Raw genomic sequence first — 16,021 nt, 5'->3', positions numbered from 1 at the left:
CTGCTGCTCCCACTGCTTTTTTAACTATCTGTGATCACTCTGTTTCTCCATTTAGGTAAGGAAATATTTCAGAAACGATGAGCCAATGGGTCATATACCGTATTTTTTGGAGTATAAGATGCACAGGAGTACAAGACACACCTACCTTTTTTGGTGAGGAAAAGAAGAAAAAGAAATCTCCCTCTGCCCCTGCCTCTGAGCAATTTTGCCTCGTTGCAGCAAACAGCAAACAGCCTGCTTTACTTTCATTTTCGTTTTCAGCATAGCTTGATTAGCACAAGGAAAAAAAAAATCTGCTCCAGCAATTTACCTCTTTGGGGCAAGCAACAGAACCCTGCCCAAAACAGCTGAGAGCAAATCAGCGGAGAGTTGGGAGGCCGATCCAATCAACTTGTGCTAATTTGGCTGTGCTGAAGCTGAAAGGAGCTGTTTTTTCTTGCTGTTTGCTTGCAAGGAGGTAACTGTTGCAAGGCAGAGGCCAAAGGGTGGGGACCAGTGGGTGGGTGGGGCTACATTCAGTGTATAAGACACACCCCCTTTCACCCCCTTTTAGGGGGGAAAAAGTTGCGTCTTATACTCCGAAAAATACGGTAGTATTGATATAAAAATCTTACTGCACCTTAGGAAAATTATCATCAGGTAACCCATGTATCAGTCCAGTTGCCTGAAAGAGCAACCACAAAACATAAATCCCCCTTTCTTAGAGTTTTTTTTTGTATTAAACTTGTCCTATCCCAGAGTTCATGGAATAGGGAATAGCATAAGTGGACAATCTGGGTAAGACCAACAAAGGATTGAATGATTAATAGACAAAAGTAAGGTTAAGGTCCTGCAGATTTTGAGGCAGTGCTCCTGTTTCATGATCAGAGATCAAGTTGGCAGAATCAAGGCCAGAGTTTCTATTGAGGTTTCTGAGCTAGGTTCTGGTTTGCCAGCCTCTTTTTCCATCTCCTGCTCTTCCATCATCTCCCTGGAGATGGCCATGACAAAATTAGAAAAGAGAGGTTTGGCTTCTACAAACTAGGATAGATGGATATTCTATTTGCAGGGCAAGGGTTTAGCACCCCACGCCTTTCTTTTCCCAAAACACTTGAAGTTGCTACTCTATTCCATATTTTATAGGAATTTTGTGATGGCAGCATCTGATGGAGGTTTTTTTATTGAAGTTTTTCAACAGAATTAAAAACAGTACAAATTGTGAATTAAAGAAGAATAAAGTAATAAGAAAGCGGAAAAGAAATATAGAAAAATAAATTTTAAAAAGAGTAAAGTATTATAAAGAAGTGGCTTCTGATCGTCTCAACAGCAGTTATAAATGTATTTATATTTTACCCTCTCTTTAAAATTGCATCTTAATTTCCTTTTTTCCCCATAAGCTATCTTTTTAAATTTTCAAACCCATAAATTCATTTTTCTCTTTTTTTCAGCAAAAAGTCTATAAGGGGTTTTCAACCACTGATAAATATAGTTGTTCTTTTTCTAATCAAACAAGTTAATTTTTTCATCTCTGCTAGTTCTGTCATTTATACCAACCAATCCTCCCATGTGGATATTTCAGAGACTTTCCATTTTTATATGCATAATAGTCTTGTGGCAGTAATCGCATAATTGGTTCAGAGATAGTAAGACCAATTTTCATTGCATTCTGCAGATGTCATCTGAAAGTTTTATGCTTTGTTATGTAATAATGTCAGAACATTTTAATTGCGGTGGTAACATAATCACAGAATATTAATTCCCAGAAATTATTCTTTTTAATCTTATCAGTCTAATGGGAAGAATTTCCATTGACACAAACTGTCACAAAAGTAAGAAGACTATCAGTGTCACATTATGGAATGTACAGCAGTCTCAATAATATTTGAAGCTGCAATAGAGCCCAAGAATCTATCTTTGCTTTTTTCTTTATTTTCTATTTTACTGTCTCCATCTCAATCCCCAGAGGCCCAGACATTTATGGGTACATGGGCTCATTCTTTATGCTCTATTGAGTTGGAAAATCGGTAACCGCTCTCTTCCTTTTCTTTTCTTCCCTTCATGGATTTTTCATTCTTGGGGTTAGGATAAGGTTAGGGTCTTTATGGTAACCCCTAAAGATGGTAGGTATCTCTCTCACTGTGAGATTCTTGGTACAGTCTGAGCTTAATTACTTTCTTGCAGTTTCATTACCAAACTAAATAACACCATCAGTGCTAAAAGGGAGTAGGGTTTGCTCTCATTTTATATAATAGTGGCTTGTCCTGTCAGTGTTGGTGGATGAGGTCTTGAGTAGGCTTTTGTTTACTGTTAGCTAGTTTGTCTGAATTGGTAGTTCCTTAATTGGGGTATTGTTTACTTCTTGATTGTTGGTCTAGTGCTGTGGTGAAATCCAAATTTTTTTACTACCAGTTCTGTGGGCCTGACTTGGTGGGTGTGATGTGGCTTGGTGGGCATGGCTTGGTGGGCATGACAGGGGAGGGAAACTGCAAAATCTCCATTCCTACCTCACTCCAGGGGAAGGATATTGCAAAATCTCCATTCCCACCCCTCTCTGGGGTCATCTCGGTTTTGACTGCTGTTTCCTTTTTGGCTGTTTCCTTTTTGGCTTTTTGATGATCTCTTTTGAGTGGTATGTAGATGTTATTTATCTCTCTGGGTCTGTTGATGGTTGATTTGCCTGAGTGCCAGGCTTCCAGAAATTCTCTAGGGTTTTTGGACTTGGTTTGGTCTAGGATGCTCACAGTTTCCTAGTTGAAACTATATTATGTTCTGAAATTAAGGAGTTTTCATCACGTCTCTGGCTGCTAGCTGGTGTTCATGGACATTTCAATCTGTAAATTTCATCCACTTCACCATAAAATGCCTACAGGTAATGCCAAAAGAAGATTGAATAAAACAATCCTATTTAACTAGTTTCAGAATCCAGAAGAAAGAATGGTTAGATTTAACAAACAAATGAACAACTATAACTTGGACTAAAAACTGTAATTTAACTTACTTGGGGTAGGTTTGTTCCCAAATAGGCTACCAATCCCATGATTTCAATTGAAAATGTCTACCTCTAGTCAGTTTCAAAGATAACTCTTGTAAATTTTCAGAACCAAATCAGAAGACATTTTCTGTTTGTTAAAAAAGAATCTAACCAGAAAGCTAGAATAACAACAATTGTATTGCTTTTGAAAACATTTTTTTTGTACCAGAAACATTTAATCTATTGAAACATTTGATACTTGACTATCATAGATTCGATCTGAGAATAGTATTTAGCATGTTTTAAAGTGTTTATGCTTGTATTCATCCATCATAACTTATACATTTCAAGTTGTAGAGTGACACCTGTGCATTTTTATGTCAGTGACAAATGGATGAAGTTTCTTTGAGTTTCTTGAAGGAGAGCATTTTTCATTATCTTGAGTTCACTGATCATTATTTTGTTTCCATTGCTTGAAAGTTGAGGCAGCAATCACATATCACAGAGTTAAAATGACTGTTTATAGGGCAGCTAAATTATGTCATTATCAGTTTAAGTCAGTTTTTGCTTTGCTCCTGGGGATAAAACAACAATTTGAGTCTTCTGAAACTCATCAAATGAGAACAGAGTGCCAAGAATATAAATCTTCTCTGGAGCCAAAAAGTAGGGGGGGGGGGAATGATTGTGTGAGCATAGAAAAATGTGGTGACCATCAGATAAAACTGACAGTGATGCTCTTGACAGAAAATAAGTTAGATTGCTGATTGGTTGATAACTTTGATGTAATATTCGGCAATTATTTAACTGAGATTGTACAGTAAGATTAATAGGGACAGATAATGAAAAAAATGCATGTTTTCCCTCCTTTCAAATATTTATCCATTAGTTATTTCAATATCTAAACTTAAATTTAATATGGATTGTTTATGATTGGAAGTAAACTAGATAACAGAAAAGAAAGACCTAGGATGTATTCTTAAAGATAAATTGTTGAACATTTAAACTGGAATCCGATATACAAATTAAGAGCATGAGGAGTGAGCAAAGAGGTCCCTTATATTAAACCACATAGAGATTTAAGTGATAGTGCATATGGCCTATAACACATGCTGGTTGGGAATTCTGAATCCCAATGCATCTGAAGGGGACCATATTGGAGAAGTATGTTTTATAGAAAGACTGGAATTAATTTTTGATACTCCAGTTTACAGAATCAGATTAAAAAACTGGGACTTCTATCTGGGGCAATTAAAAAAAAGTCAATATAAGGCCATGACTGTACATAAAAAAAGCAATAGGACCTCAACCTCATGGTTATGGCTGCCATTTTGACTTTGTTCACCCAATCACCCATGGATAACCCTGCTGTCTGAATGAGTTCTTAAGGGTTTACCAGCTATCAGAATAGGTATTACTGGGCTGGAAAGATAAATTTTCTGGCCTGGTGAATTCATTTTCCTCTATTCTTTTTAGGGTTAGAGTAGTAAGACTAAGTGCTACAATTTTTTCTTCCATATCTTTTGCCCATAATCATCTTTCCTACTTCACAGATGTTATAAGGAAAGCGGATAGGACTGATTCCTCTATGGTATAACCTTCAAAAGCAAATGGTACTTAGGACTGAGCTGATGGTAAATGTGCACTTACTTATCCTTCCAAATATACAGATGCAGGCACATAAATCTGTAGCTTGTATTTCAGAAATGTGTAAAGTACGTGATTCATCTCATAAACAGCTGTTGTGCGTGGTTAAATATGGGCTTAATGCCTTTAATGTTGGTTTTTAAATGTGCTGATCTTAAAAGCAAATCAGTTGCTGGTCTCATGATGCCAAACAGAAGCATAAATAATACTGAAGTCACCTTCGTTCTCAGTTATTTCTTTGTCAGTTAGTTCAGAATGATCTCAAATTAAAAAAAGGGAGGCTCCATGCTTCTTTTAAGATTTTTGCCGTTCAGGGAGAGAAGGCAAAAATGATATACATATATTAAAAATAATGTATAATGTGTAAGCTAATGGTATAAAGATGAAACTGTTTCTCCCAAAGGTACCTCTAAGAGAAGAGGAGATCTGTAGACCAGGGGTCTCTAACTTTGGCAACTTTAAGCCTGGCGGACTTCAACTCCCAGAATCCCCAGCCAGCTTTATTAGTGAATCAGCAAATTTATGAGAATAAGCTAGTCTCTTATCCAGTATAACTTTACTGCCTGAAGAAAATATCTTCCAGTCTTCTCTTTGTCTTCTCGGGTTGGATTAAGTTTTTGGCCAGAGCAAGCAAGAAATCAGAGTAAGAGGAGTTTCCTTAATCTGCCCTTCTTTATTTTCTGAAATAAACAAAAACTAAGGACTTAAAAAAAGTTAGAAATGTTTTAGAAGTCAGAAGCTGTATTGCAAAGCTGGGAAAGGGAAGATATCAGTAGAATTTTAAGTTAAGGAGGCTAGAAAGTTTTCCATACTGCCTTTTTTCCTCTGCCATGTTCTATTGTAGCTATTATCACAATTATTAGCGAGACCAGTAAATTAGGTTTTCTCTGCATCTCTTTTTAAAAATCTCCTTTACTTCCCCCATATGTCCTTCAGGACTTCCTCTTCCTTTCTCCCCACAACAACTTTGGGGTTAAGATAGGTTGAGAGATGTGCTTCAAAGCATGACTGATTGCAAATTCGAATCCCAGTTTCTCAAGTCCTAGTTTCTCATTTTTCTATCTCTGAGGATAAGCCTGGGTGTAAAGAAGAAATGAAAGGGGTATATGAAAGGGGCGCAGAAGAACTGCCCCCCACCTCTTCTGTCTGTCTTTAAAATCTAATGTCTTCCAGAGTTGCTGAATTGCTTATCCCAGAATTCATAGGTCATCCCTACACATTTAAAAAGAGACTAGAGATTTGAGATGACAATTATATGCTATTAGTTTGAACTTTTCTTTTCACTCCCTTCCACCCTTTGCTAGAATTTATGCACCTCTCTTCAGTCTTTGCAACTCTCCTCCAGACAGCAGATGTATGTGAAAGTACTCCTACATCCACCTTTCTGTCCTACTCTCAATACTCTATATATCCATTTCTGAAGCCAAGGAAAGCAAGATTGCTTCATCTTTGAAAATTAACCTGAATGATATTTGCTAATATTTCCATGATCAGTAAACAGGTGATCACTGTTTTAAAAAAAACCCTCACAAAAAACCAGGAATATATTGCATCATCAAAGCAATTTTTCCTGGGTTTTTTTTTTTTTTTTGCAAAGTTAATGCAAAGTTAGTAAATCCATTTTATTAAATCAAATGTAGTTTCAGACCTGGTCCTACTGCCAGGCATTTCAATCTCTCTCTCTCTAGTTCTCTTTCAGCTATCATCTATCTATCGATCTACTGCTGGAGTACCATTCTGAAGCCAGCTGTGGCTCTTGGATTGAAAAGGTAATATGCCTTTGATATAAAAGGGTGCAATGTCCATAACTGTAATTTCATGGATATAAGTTACAGCTACCTGGATTTCATTTCAATGTAAAGAAAAAGGCCCTTATGATAAGATCTATAAACAGTGAAATAGTGTACCTACTGTAGAGAGGCTGTGGAATTTCTATCTCTGCAGGCTTTAGAGAAGAATGTGGACATCCACATCTCACTGATGGATTAATAAAATCCCGTCTCTGAAGGAGATGGGCAGTTACAAAATATAAAATGTAAATTGATATCTCCATGTTACCTCCTCAGAATATTTCCACACAATCTCACACAGAAGACAAATGCATGTTAATAACCAATAAATAAATAATTTTCTGTACATTACAGATTGTTGGGTTGGATGAGATGATTCTTTTGGTCCTGTCCAACTTTACAAATCTATAACGATGCAGTTGGAATGGAGGACAACAAATCATGCATATTGGCAGAGCTTTTTATTCTTCCATTTCATTTTATTTTCTGATGTTTGCATATTTCAACCTGATTCTCTAACTCAAGGTCTGCGGGCCAGATCTGGCCTGCAGGGTGCTTAGATCTGGCCCATGGGGCCACCCTGGAAGGTGAAGGACTGGCCCATGGTGCCTCTGCCAACAAAAATGGAACTTGGGAAGGTTGTGTGTAGCCCTCCCAAGCTCCGTTTTTGCTGGCAGAAAGTTGCAGGAGGCTGTCGCAGCCGAAAATGGAGCACACGAGCCCGTTTTTGCTGGCAGAGCGCTTGGACCATCACAAGCACACTCGACATGAGCGACATTGAGCTGGCCATGGACACCCTGGCCACACCCACTCCACCCACCACCCCAAGATCAAACACAACCCTGATGCAGCCCTCAATGAAATTGAGTTTGACACCACTGTTCTAGAACCCTTGAGATCCCTGTGACTGGAATGTGTACCTGCTGAAATAGAAGGAAATTGCTTGCAGAAAAGAGGGATCACTTATTATTTATTTATTTATTTATTTATTTAATTAATTGATTAATTAATTAATTAATTACTTTAATTTTATTTTATCTTATTAATTAATTACTGCGGGGGTTATTGCTTCTGCTGCTACAAATAATGCTTCTCTTCTATAATATGACCATAATTGATGGTTGACCATATTCACTCAATTCATATTTAGCAATATGGTAGAGGCAAACAAAAATCACTTAATGTTGTTAATTTTCATAATGGTGTTCTTACCCCATCATCCTGCTCATTGTTTTTACATGCATTATTTTAAAAGGTTTGCAAACATACTGATTAAAAATTAATTTTAAGACTTTTATGAAAGTTGGTTAGATTCTGTTGAAAGCTGATGGTATCATGTCACTCCTTTTGGAACATCATAATTAAATTTCTTCTTTACATTACTTGAAAGTGTGATAGCCTTCATCATAATCAGTGAATGAAAAAAAAAGAGTATTTCAAGTTTATCAAGGACTGATGATTCAGATTTGTGTATCTGAATTATTTGGTTCTTTGGTATCTTTACATTCATGTTGTTTTATCACCCAATCTCACACAGAAGAAAAATGCATGTAAATAACCAATAAGATCTAACTGGACAACATAATATATTTTTACTTGTCAGGACCCCTCACATTATTCAGAATAAACTGTGCAACAATTTAAATGCAAAACCATCTGCAGAACACATGTCTCAAACAAGCCAAGCCGTGGACCACATGTCAAATATGCAGCACCAAAATAAGGAATTAAGTAAACTGTAGACAAATTTTAGATAAGGGAAATTCTTAAAGTTAATCTACTGAGTGCATTTTTATAGGGAACTCAAACACAAGCATGTTTCTTTTTACATGATTCACCAAACCAAAAGAGAATGGACAAAGACAGAAGGGCTGACTGGGGAATTCTGAGAGTTCCAGTCTACATATCTTAAAATTGCCAAAGTTAAGGAACACTGGTTCACAGGATATCCATCTGGAGCTTACTGTGTTGCCTATGTCCGTGACAACTCTTTAACCACTATATGCATTGGGAACTGCCTACCATGCTACAGGGTGAGAGTAATAAAAGATTCTGATGCCCTGTTACAACAGCTAACTTCTACAGCTTTGTTTTGCATGCTAATTGGTTGAGGAAGGCAGTTTCACACATCCATTGCCATTAATGTTCCATTTGAAGAGTAGGTTTAACTCCTGGGAATTCACTTCACTTGGGAAAAGAATGAAGTTGTTGCTGAGTGAGCAATGGTAGGAGGTTTGGTGGCAGGAAGATAATCCCTTGCTTATTCAGTATATCAGAAGACTTCAGGATATAAAAGATTTGCCAGCTTGGACGAACAGGCTCCAACAAGAAAGCTTTCTGCTAAATTCATGTTGGAGACAGACATTTATTTACTCTATTATTTGTACAATTCTGGGGGCATAAGCAACACTTTTAGACAAGAAAGAAGGACAAAAAAAGGTAGAGATTGCATTACATTACTGAGCAAATAATCAGAATGTGGAGACGGGGAAAGACATTGTAGATTTTGGATGAACTGTGATCCGGAGCCGCTTAAAATGGTTTAATGCCATTAATCTCAAAGGGTGCGGTTAATTGCCATTACGGCAACTTGTGCTTGAATGCACCTTCTACTATTGCACTATAAGAGAGTTTTTGGAATACAGGAGATTGGTTGTCATATAAAATAATTTTATTTTGGTAACACTCTGCTACTTCTGATGATAAAGACTATATTTTATTAAGTCATGTTCTGAACCTTTACAGTCATCAGAGTGGAGAGTGGTTGCATGCTAGAGAAAGCTTAGATTTAATTTGTATTTTACCCAAGCTGTTTTCTCCAGACAGTTTCATCTTTTCCCAATTTATCCGGTACCTATAAAGTTTTATTTAGTGTATTATTAAACTTAGCTATGCCATTACAGTCAACATTCTGGAAACCATTTTATGACTCTTTTAAGATGTGCAATAAACTGGCTTCTTAATGACAGGTAGAATAGAAAGACTTAAGAAGTCTAAGTGTCACTTAGAGAACCAAGGGAGAACAAAATTACCAAATCCCCAATGGAATCAAATATGCAGAAAATGGCAGAGAACAAAAGGCGAATACCTTTGCATTTCCATTCCTGAAAAACCAAACAAACCCACAGCGTAGTATATATTAGCTTGCTTGTGTTTTTAACTTCTATTGATCCTTAATGCCAAGTGACTTCCTTGCATGTGTGGACGATGAGAACTCTAACCCAAGGGGGAATGAAGTGCTTCTGCTTTGCTGCATTTTGGCACGGTGTGTAATCCACCTTGACAAATATATATCCCTAATCCCAAAGGTGTTTTTCTCAAGAAATGACTTTCTTGCTTTTCTTTGAAGATGTTTAGCTTAAGAAAACTGAAACATCACAGCAAGACTGGCTGGAAAATAGTGGGCTCTGACAAGCCTCGTGAAAATCCAGCCAGACAAATCACTGTTGGGGGGTCTTCGGACCGGAACCATCCTATAGGGACGGTGAAGAAGGAGACGTGCCTCAGACGACCAAGAGGAACAGGCAAGTTCCTCGAAAGTTCGGAGGCAGCTCTTCGAACCAGCAGCGGGGGTGGCGGCCATTAAAAATGACTGCTTTGAAGCTGGGGCAACCAGAATAAGATTTTGTGCAGGAGCGGTGAACTGAACGGAATACTGGTATCGGGTGAGTGACTGGCCAAATCACAGGTAAAAAAGGAAATAAAAAAAAAACCACTTTAAAAGGTGTCCTGGTGAGAAAATGAGCGGCTAATTGGTACTTGGGAATTTTAATGGAGGCAGAAGAACAAAGAGGAAGTTAAAGTACTAAAGCCCAAAAAAGAAAACTTTATATTTGGATTTAAAATTGGATTTGGAGAAATTAAAACTAATACAAGAAAAAGAAACCAGAGGGAAAGCACTTTTTAATAAGGATTTGAAGTATTTTTGACAGTTTTGATATTTGAAGGAAGAACAAAGAAGAGGTTAAAATATTAAAGCCCAAGAAAGGAAATTTTACAACTGGATTTAAAACTGAATTTAGAGAAATTAAAAACAATAAAAGGAAAAGAAATTTGAGAGAAAGTATTTTCTATGTGGATTTAAAATACTTTTGTAAGCTTGATACTTTGTTGTTCTGAGAATTGTGGATTGGAGAGAGACCTCTGCTGGTGGAAAGAAAGCACTACAACAATTGGCCTGAAAATGGAAAGAAATAACAACAGTGACCTTGATCAACTGTGAGAAATTTTAAGGAGTATTTGTTTCCTTTTAAACTGCTCAGTCTCGACTTTCAAAGGAGGTGAAAAACAATAAAGCTTTAAATTGGAGTGGATTGGACAAACATTTGTACTGGATATCATCTGGAAATAAAAAAGAGACTATATGGACTTAAATCTTAATTAAATGTAAGTTAAAATATCAATTTTTTAAATTGACAATATGGAGTCTTGGATGTGTGAGGAATTAATTGGGATGCTTAAAAATGTGCACAAATCAATAAAGGGCAATAAAAAGTTAGAAACTTTGTTAGAACACACAAATCAGGAAAAAGAGAATAAAAATGAGAAGCAAGAAAATACTATTGAAGGAAAAGAAATTGAAGGTAAAAAGTTAGATGATTACACTGGGATTTACAGTGGCAAAAAAAGAATGGATGGGGGGTATATTCTCCAAAAAAGAATCAATCAAAGGGAGGAGAAGGAAATGGAAAAAGATTAGGTAAAAGCTTGGGGAGAATTATGCGAGTAATAGACTCAAAAGTTAGAGAAAGGATTCAGGAGAAAAGATACAATAAATATAAAAAGAAAAAGAAGAAGATAAGAGAATGGGACAAAGAGAGGAAATTATTAAGAAGTGGAATTTTGGAGAGACCAAGAGAAAATGGTTAAAAGGGGAAGAATAGTGGAAAGGAGGAAGGGAAATAAGGTATATATTAGTAGATCTAAGGGAACTATATTAACATTACTAATTGTGAATATAAGAAGTAAATATGATGATGTATATTGTGTATTGTAAAATGGAACAGCAGATGAAATATGAAGTGGTAATTTGGTTCAATTATGAAAAAAACTGAAATCAAGAGACAAAATTGAAATGTAAAAAAATGTGATGGGAATTTTGAAATAATAGGTTGTAAATGATGAAATAAAAGAATTAATTTATGCTATAATAAGAAATCAGGAATTAAGAGTGGATAGTGATATTGCTTATTATGTACTAAGAAGAGATTAAGATAAAGATGTGAAAGGTCAATTAAGTTAAAGGGTTTCAATATAAGAATTGAATGAGATGAAATACATTGTTTATAGTCAAAAAGTATGATAGGGATTTTGAGAAACATACTTTACAAATGGAGGAATAAAATAATTAATTAATTGAAGTAATGCTAAGAAATTAGGATATGAAGGGCAGATGGTGATAGTGTTCATATCTTATGTATTAGGAAGAGATTGAGATAAGATAAAAAGGAATCTTATGGCAGAAATTGAAATATATAAATTGTATTTGAAAAAAAAAAGATTGGAATAGATTATAAAAATCAACATATGACTATGTTATAAATTGTATAAGATGTGACCTGGTCAATACTCTGTTCATAAAATATGTATGTGAAAGATTTTTTTTAAAATAAAACTTGTTTAAAAAAATGTTTGGCTTGTCATCTAAGATGCTTCTTCAGCTCTGAAGAAGCTGAAGAAGCTTCTTGGATGAGAAGTGAAATATCTTCAAAGAAAAACAAGAAAATCCAGTTGCCTCTTGAGAAAAGCACCTTTGGGAAAACCATGACCTGGATGATTGAGAATTTCCATAGACACATATCCTGAATATTCAGAATATTCAGAATATCAGCCTTCCATCCTTCTGAGGGCAGTAAAATGAGGATCCAGATTGTAGGGGGAAATATGCTGACTCTGTAAACTGCTTAGAGAGGGCTGTAAACAGTGGTGGGTTGCCCCCGGTTTTGACCGGTTCGCAAGAACCGGTAGTAAAACCGGTGGCACGCCCCGCCCACCGCCCCGGATGTCGTCATCGGCAATCTGCGCATGCGCAGAAGCTTCCCATTGCGATCCGGTAGTAAAGGTAAGTAGAACCCAACCCTGGCTGTAAAGCACTGTGAAGCGGTATATAAGTCTAAGTGGTATTGCTATTATCATAAGCACGTATTTATTTTTACAGAGACAACAATTAATGCTAATATGATGGTGAGGATACTATTAAATGACTTTAAAATTGCCTGATGGGGTGGCAAACTTGTAACTAAACCAATAAAGGAAAAGTAGGAATATATCTGAACTAATTATCAATGTGAAATAATGAAATTGAGCAAAGGACCTGGGAGTAGGGTGCTATATTTGTCCAATGCAAGAAAGCGTCTTCACTGGCTACAGAAGAATGGCTGTACCTATTGAAGTCAGAACAGTTTACAATTTACAAATAGCCCTCAATTTTCAACTCTTCATCTAATGATGGTGCGAGGTTAACAACAGCCTTGGAAAAAGCGCTTATGTACGTGTGACCACACACTACACCTGTGGTCACATAATCACAGTTCAGGCACTGGGCAACCAATTCACATTTATGACCATTTTCAGCAACCTGTGGCCATATGATTGCAATTTGTGAGCTTTTTTGCCGGTTTCCAGCCCAAAAAAAAAAAAAAAGTTCATTGGGGAAGCTGGATTAGTTTAATGACTGCATAATTTGCTTAAAGACTGAGGTAAAAGTAGTAATAAAATTGGATTTGGTCACATGGTGACTCTGAATTATGATGTAAATTTCTGTTCCAGTTGTGACAGTAAGTCAAGAACTATCTGCAGTGGTTTAAATAGCTTTTTTCCAATTGGAAACATAGTGGGGGAGAAACAACAAAACATCTTACAAAAAGCAGTGTTTCATTTTTGGAGAAGGAGTTCATAGATCAGGAATTAAACTTCTGTTTCATTTGGTGTGGCATAATTACTTCATAGAGAAAAAAAAAACCGGGTAAATGCTAGATCTTGACGTTCAGCAAAACAGAAGACCTTTTTTTCCCATGCAATTGTTTCATTATCATTTCACAAATGTCTTTTCCCCCGAGAAACAGATTTGTCCAGCAGTTTGGGCACATATCCATAGGTTGGCTTCCTTGTTTCTCCAGATGTCTTGATTAATTCACTGACCAGTTCGTCAAGCACATAAAATCAATGCTTTTCTTTAGCCAAATCAAGCAGGAATAGCATGGGCTTCAGAAAGTAGGGGGGAGGGGGAAATCAGAATATATAATAATGTTATGGTCATGCTTTGAGTTTTATCTCAAAATCTATTCTTGAATAGACCTGATTTTGTTTCAACTGACATTTCTTATATAATCAAAGAACAGAAAAAACAAGTATGAACTTGTAAATCAGAAAAAAGCTGTGCTATTTCTTTTTCTAAAGCAAAAAAAATGCATGCATCAGAATGTATTACTTATCTGAAATAAGAAAAAGTATTACTGTCATAGTTTTACGATGCTTTACTTGATACTAGGCATTCTGGGTTCTCTGAATATATCAAATTATAGGTTAATTAATAGAATAGAATAGAATAGAATAGAATAGAATAGAATAGAATAGAATAGAATAGAAAAGAATTTTTTATTGGCCAAATGTGATTGGACACTAAAGAAATTTGTCTTGGTGCATTTGTTCTCAGTGTACATAAAAGAAAAGATACATTCATCAAGAATCATAAGGTACAACGCTTAAAGATAGTCATAGGGCAGGGATGGGTTCTACTTACCTTTACTACCGATTTGCAACGGGATCATGCCTTGCTTCTGTGCATGTGCAGATCACTGATGACAACATCTGGGGTGGTGGATGGAGCCTCCCGCCAGTTTTACTACCGGTTCTTGCAAACCGGTCTGAACCGGGGGCAACCCACCACTGTCATAGGGTACAAAGAAGCAATCAGGAACAATATCAATATAAATCGCAAGGATACAAGCAATGAAGTTACAGTCATACAGTCATAAGTGGAAGGAGATGGGTGGTGGGAACGATGAGAAGATTAATAGTAGTGCAGACTTAGTAAATAGTTTGACAGTGTTGAGGGAATTATTTGTTTAGCAGAGTGATGGTGTTCCGGAAAAAAATGCTCTTGTGTCTAGTTGTTCTGGTGTGCAGTGCTCTATAGTGTCGTTTTGAAGGTAGGAGTTGAAACAGTTTATGTCCAGGATGTGAGAGGTCTGTAAATATTTTCACAGCCCTCTTTTTGACTCATGCAGTATACAGGTCCTCAATGGAAGGCAGGTTGATAGCAATTGTTTTTTCTGCAGTTCTAATTATCCTCTGAAGTCTGTGTCTGTCTTGTTGGGTTGCAGAACCAAACCAGACAGTTATAGAGGTGCAGATGACAGATTAATATGCTAATTCAACAACAGTTAATTAATCAAGGTATATCTATTTAATACATAGACATGCTGCCCACTCCTAGATGGCTTACTATATAATTATGTAAATGTTAACAACTTCCTATGTATAAATTTGAAAAACGGACACAAAATCCATACCACTAAATGGTTGAGTAATAGGATTTAATCAGTACCAAGGAAAAGATTTTTTTTCAACTCCAGAAGAGTTTGTTATCCATTCTGGAAAAAAAAGTGAAACTTGCAGTCATTATTAGATTTATCTGTATGGGATCTCCCCAAAAGTCCCATTAAAGATTTAAAAGCAAACTCCTTCAGTTCATATAGACCTAGGCTCTGTAAGACTTTGTCCACCAAAGGGAGCATCTTAAACTGGGTTTAGAAAGCAGCTGGCATCAATGTGTGGTTGACCATCGTAGAAGCAGGCTATTAAATGATAATCAGCTTCCTCTTTCTTTCATTTTCTTCAGAAGCAGGTGAAACAGTAGAATGGCAAAACCATTGCCTGATTGCAGCAATGAGATGAATGTGGGCCAAAGAAATGGACACTCAATTCAGAAAAAAACTAAGTGGATCTCTCTAGTTAAGCGGTGATCAACCTGTTCTGGACAGAGCTGCACACGAAGAATCAAATTTGTAGTTTGGACTTCAGGATAAGATAACCAATACCTGTTGTGGCCCGCCAGCAGCCTGTGTGGCTGACGAGGAGGCTGGTGTGGGGTCATGCCAGTAGCCTGCGCAGCCGGCGCTCATGTCGGACAGCGAGGAGGCTGAAGAGGATGCGATGCCAGAGGCAGAGACTCAGCCAGGGCCTTCAGAATCTCCAGAGGCTCCTTCAAGTGGAGAGAGCGAAGTGGAGGAGCCTCTCCTCAATGCTCAAGCACGCAGGGCTGCCAAAAGGCAGGAGTGGCTACTCAGGAGGAGGAGGTCTCCTCGAGAGTAAGGCTTGAGGATAATTGGCCACTCCCTTAGCCTATTTAAGTCACATGCGGTTAGTAAGTTTCTTGCTGGAAACAACTTGTAATTATCATCAGAGCATTTTTGGAAAAGTCTTCTCGTATTTTGTTTTCTGGGCTGGTTGCCAACTTTTGCCGGACTTTGGTTTATTCTTGCTACTTAATAAATTTGATAAGGACTGTTGGTGGGTGTCAATATCCTCGGGAATCCGGAGCAGACAGAATCCTTGAATCACACCAAAGCCTATGGTGAGTGCATGCTGTTACATGGCCATAATGAGATGTGCTAATAACTACCTAAGCCAGTGA

Source organism: Pantherophis guttatus, chromosome 2, assembly GCF_059756535.1.
Source record: "Pantherophis guttatus breed Tessera chromosome 2, ASM5975653v1, whole genome shotgun sequence".
Lineage (NCBI taxonomy): Eukaryota > Metazoa > Chordata > Lepidosauria > Squamata > Colubridae > Pantherophis > Pantherophis guttatus.
This window is presented reverse-complemented; position numbering follows the sequence as displayed.